This window comes from Mustela lutreola, chromosome 8 (genome assembly GCF_030435805.1).
Source record: "Mustela lutreola isolate mMusLut2 chromosome 8, mMusLut2.pri, whole genome shotgun sequence".
NCBI classification, from domain to species: domain Eukaryota; kingdom Metazoa; phylum Chordata; class Mammalia; order Carnivora; family Mustelidae; genus Mustela; species Mustela lutreola.
The window spans coordinates 49116562-49122523 of NC_081297.1; positions in this window are offsets into that span (position 1 = coordinate 49116562).

Genomic DNA, 5962 nt, shown 5'->3' on the forward strand with positions numbered 1-5962 from the left:
CAGAAAATAAATAGGACCCATTTCTTCATTTTTTAAAAAAGAAACGTACTGTTAGTGTACAGGGATTTTGAGTTTTAGCACGTTAATTTTGGATATTACAACTTTGCTGAACTCATTGATTAGATGTAACCATTTTTCAGTTGAGTCTTTAGGATTTTCTTTATAAAACTCATGTCATCTGCAAAAAGAGATAATTTAATTTTTCCTTTCAGATTTGGATATCTTTTATATCCTTTCCTTGCTTGGATTGCTCTAGACAGGACTTACAATATTATGTTGGAGTGTTGAGAGTGGGCACCCATGTCTTGTTCCTGATCTTAGAGATTCACCATTGAGTATGATATTAGCTGTGGGCTTGTCATATATGGTTTTTATTATGTTGAGCTATGTTCTTTCTATGCTTCATTTGTTAAAGATTTTTATTATGAATGGGTGTTAAATTTTGTCAAATGCCTTTTCTGCATCCATTGAGATGATCATGATTCATTTCTCTCATTCAATTAATATGATGCTTCATATTGGCTGAATTGAGGGTGTTGACCACCCTTGCATCCCAAGGATAAATCTCCCTTGTTCATGGTGAATGATCCTTTTAATGTGCTGCTGAATTTGGTTTGCCAATATATTTTTTGAAATTTATTTTTTATTTATTTTCAGCATAACATTATTCATTATTTTTGCACCACACCTAGTGCTCCATGCAATCCGTGCCCTCTATAATACACACCACCTGGTATCCCAACCTCCCATCCCCCCACCACTTCAAACCCCTCAGATTGTTTTTCAGAGTCCATAGTCTCTCACGGTTCACCTCCCCTTCCAATTTCCCCCAACTCCCTTCTCCTCTCTAACTTCCCATGTCCTCCATACTATTTGTTATGCTCCACAAATAAGTAAAACCATATGATAATTGACTCTCTCTGCTTGACTTATTTCACTCAGCATAATCTCTTCCAGTCCCGTCCATGTTGCTACAAAAGTTGGGTATTCATCCTTTCTGATGGAGGCATAATACTCCATAGTGTATATGGACCACATCTTCCTTATCCATTCATCCGTTGAAGGGCATCTTGGTTCTTTCCACAGTTTGGCGACCGTGGCCATTGCTGCTATAAACATTGCGGTACAGATGGCCCTTCTTTTCACGACATCTGTATCTTTGGGGTAAATACCCAGGAGTGCAATGGCAGGGTCATAGGGAAGTTCTATTTTTAATTTCTTGAGGAATCTCCACACTGTTCTCCAAAGAGGCTGCACCAACTTGCATTCCCACCAACAGTGTAAGAGGGTTCCCCTTTCTCCACATCCCCTCCAACACAAGTTGTTTCCTGTCTTGTTAATTTTGGCCATTCTAACTGGTGTAAGGTGATATCTCAATGTGGTTTTAATTTGAATCTCCCTGAGGGCTAGTGATGATGAACATTTTTTCACGTGTCTGATAGCCATCAAAATCAAAAGCTTCTGCACAGCAAAGGAAACAGTCAAGAAAACAAAAAGGCAACCCACGGAATGGGAGAAGATATTTTCAAATGACAGTACAGACAAAAGGTTGATATCCAGGATCTATAAAGAACTCTTCAAACTCAACACACACAAAACAGACAATCATATCAAAAAATGGGCAGAAGATATGAACAGACACTTCTCCAATGAAGACATACAAATGGCTACCAGACACATGGTTTGCCAATATTTTGTTGAGAATTTTTCTATATTCATCAGGCACATTGGCCTATAGTTCTTTCCTAGTAATGTCCTTTTCTATTTAGGGTATCAAGAAATCCTGCAGGATTTCAGCCAGTATAGGACCCCACTATTTGGGGTCCTATAAAGTGTTTAACTCATTAATGTCAGATCTTGCACCACAATGCTTCAGATCAGGGCTTCATTTTATGGCAAAAAAGACTTGTCAGGGGTTATGTGACTGTGGGATCCAAAGTTCCTATCACCTATCCACTGACAGAGAGATGGAAATGCCTATTGAAGGTATAGCTGAAACCAGCTTGAAGTTGATACCCTCCAAGAATGGGCCCGCCAGCCACACCACAATACATATTCTCAAAATCAGTTTCATTATATGGTTATCCATGATATAACCAACAGGTAAGAATACATGGATCCCAGAATTAGTGGAAACAGGAGTGACAATGCTTACTTTCATTCCCAGTGGTCCCCTTGAGATATTTGGGAATTCTATCTTCCAAGTCTTGGCTTTGTGGATTTAGAAGCTCTGGTTCCTAGAAGGAAAAATGATTTCATCAGGGGTCACAGTAAGCATCGCATTAAACTTTAAGCTATGACTGCTTTCCAATCACATCAGGATATTCAGGACAAATTATCATTAAGTAAGAAAAAAATAACCTCATTACTGGGGTAAATGATCCCAATCATCAGGGAGAGGAGAACTGCTGCACAACAGGTGGAGACAAGAATATACTTGGCACCTATATTTGGATATCTCTTGGTATTCTCTTGCCTCATTTTGATAACAAATATACCAGTGCAGCAGCCACGGTCTGAGAAGTATATGGTGGCCAGGGTTTTAGATCCCTCAGGATGAGTGTTGAGATCACCCCACTAGCTAAACTACCTAGACCAGCAGAGGTGCTAACAAAGGATGAAGAAAATCTAGAATGTGGTAGAGAAGGGAGATGATTGGATTTATAGTTGTGGACTCGAGACCCAGTTGTGGGTCTGTGCCTTGTCCTAACTAATCTTTCTCTTGCAAATTATCCCATGAAAGGAAGCATACAAGAATCCAACAAGAATAAGCTCTCATAACTTAATGTAAAATGTGTAATTAATGCTTAAAGTAAATGAACTGGAGAGGTTCCAAGGTAGCTGTGGTGTGGCCCTCTTTCTGACTAAGGCCCTAATTTCCTAGTTGCTGTAGGTGTTGGTAGCTGTCCCGTCCTTGGTGACAGTCCTTATCCAGAGGCTCTTCAGTGCATGGGTTCTTTTGTCTCTACTTGGGATGACAATGAAGGGCATCTCCCTGTGATATCAACTGAGCCTCTGCATGACTACGTTATAGTTCTGCCTCCCTCGTTCTCCCAAGAGAGTATTCCTCAATAAAATTCCTATTCTCAAATCTTCATCCCAAGCCTATTTTCTGGGGGTACTCAGCTTGTAACATAGTTACTATTTGAAGTATTAGCTCTTGGTTCTTATTTTGGTACCAGGTATGAAGCATTGGAGGACTTGGCTCAGGGTTTACTAATGTGTACATTTCTGTAAGCTCTAAAGTATATTGATACCCTGAGATATGGGTCACTGCAGATCACAGGCCCCTGGTTTCGATTCTGTTGGGAATCCAAAAAGGATTGGACAGTTTGATTTTATTATACAACTCATGATGCTATCTAGGATGTGTTCATGCAAATCAGTGGATTCCTGCAGATGTGGTTTCTCTTCTCTGTGCTTTCTACCATGGTGTGCATATACCTGCTCTGGTTATTTGGGGAGGCTGTGTTTGGTCTGGGGAATGAAAATCTCTGGCAGGTTGAGGTGCAGTGCAAAGCTAGACAATCCTTCCCCACGAGCCAGTGCTTGCCATCACTGTAAGACAAAACATAAGGGCAAAGAGAATCCTAGAGTGAGGTTGTCTGATGAGTGAAGATGTCTGGGCTGTAGACTGAAACTCTTTAAAGAAAAACTGGTTTTGACAATTTTTGGGATGAGCTCTATAGTGGATTGAATAGTATTCTCCAAAAATTCATGCCAAAAACTTCAGAATGTGTCTTGATTTAGAAATAGCATCTTTGTAGATGTAATTGAGTTAAGATGAGGTCATGTTGGATTAGGGTGGTCTGTAATCCAATGACTGGTGCCCTTATAAGAAAAGTGGCATGTAGTTGCAGCACTGTGTAAAGATCAGAGGCACATGAAGAAAATGCCATGTGACAAAGGAGGCTGGGATTGGAGTGATGAATTTACAAGCCAAAAAATGTCAAGAATTGCCAAAAAACACAAGAAACTAGACAAGGCAGGATCCTCTCCTAATACCTCCTGAGAGAGCATAGCCCTGCTGATATCTTCATTTTGGGCTCTTAGTCTCCAGAACTGGGAGAGAGTAAGTTTCTGTTGTTACCCAGTTTGCGGCAATTTGTCATGGCAGCCTTAGGAAACAGGGCGGGGAGGTAAAAATGTTCCTTCAGAAAGTGCCTCAGTGGGACTATAAAGGTTCTTATATCAGGTGAGGCTCTGTGCCTAAGTTGATGGATTTCTCTAGGTACTTTTGGAAGAAGGGAATCCTAGGGCATCCCAGGAACAGGGTGAAGGAGTGAGGTGGTCTTCCTGGTGATAACTGGACAACCTTAAGCTCTTTCTTTACTATCCAGACAATAGGGGAATCTGCCTCATTCACATAGGTAGAGTGTTCCCTTCTTTTTTTCCCATGATCAGAGCTATTCTAAATTCTCTTTGGTGCACACATTTTTTGAGAAGATTAGATGTGCCCTGAGGAAATTGGACCCTTCAGAAAATGATCAGGAGTCTCTTTTTGGGAAAATTTTCCCTTCCTTGGGTTGACTTAGGACAGAAAATTTGGGAAAATAAACCACTTGCCATGCATGTGGGTCTTATTTGCTTTGGGAATATTCTCATCCTAAGCAAGAATGTTCTGAGCTTTCTCCCCCCTGCTCTGACATGGGTGAGCTCTATCCATGAAAAGGGGGTTAGATATAGTGTTTCTGAGCCTATGAATCTGTGGTAATGTGTGAAGCTTCCTGAGATACCTTAGCTTTCTCTCATGTAACTTCACAGGGGAGTATTGGATGGGGTTGAGCTTCCCCAAGGACAAAGGCTGGGCCAGTACCTGCCAGGCTCTCACAATCTCCCATTGTGCCTCAGCTATGACTTCACCCTCCTGAAAACTCAACAGGTGACAGTAGGGACAGGATTTCCCCATGTCTTTTCCCATCCCGAAGATATGTTTTTTTCAGAGTCCAATTCAGGATCAGATCCTGGCCCTGGAATCTTCTTTGTGACAGGTATCCTCAGTTTCATCTTTGGACCCTGCATCTTCCTTTTTCTCATTTTCCTGGTGATTCAGCAATGCAGAAAGAAAATGAAGTGCCGAGGTAAGCTTTAAAAAGGAGATAGGGTTGAGAAAAGCTTGTGGGCAGTGGACAAGAAGGGACCCATTGTGATGTGAGATACTGAGCTGCCTCTTGTCCTTATTACATTTTTCTGAAAAATGATATCTGTACTGCTCTGGACTCTAAGCTTCAATGACCTTGGACTAGCAGGGCCAAGGAAATACGGTATCATATATGACAGCAATGAGTTCAGCACCAGGGATAGAGACACAAGTTATGACTGGACTAGGATGTGCCCATAAAGCATGAAAAGCAAAGGGGCTCTGATGAGCTGAGAGCAGACTCAGAGACTTCAAAGATGGTTTTATATGAGTTTCTGACTCAAACTTTTGTATCAATCTTGCCTGCTTGTGAATATTATCTATGTGAGGCTGCACGTGAGGACATCAATGACCATGAAACTACAGAGGAGAAACAGCTGGATTTAGGCAGATGTCCCTGCCTTCTCTAACATGTTATGACCATAAACCACCATCTGGGGGGATTAACAGGATCTTTGGGTGCAGCTTCTACACATGGCATTCCTGTATCCCTCCTCAGAACCATACCTTTCTCCATGCTCTAAGGCTATCAACAAAAATCTCTGGTCCTCAGTGAATACTAAGTCTTCTCTCTGGAAAGAAATTATTTCAAGCCTGAGGTTTGGTTCTGGGCCCTTACTTAGTTTTCACAGATGCAAATTTATCTTTTCATGTCTATTCTTGGGAAGTTTCTTACCTGGCCGATAATCCTGTGACCAAGCTGCCACCATGTGCCTAAGAGTATGAAGACAAAGTTAGTTTGTGACATACTGCAGGCAAGGCAGGCCAATCTGATCTTGGGATTGGGGTGAGGGTAGGAAGGACTGTTTGGAAGAGACACTG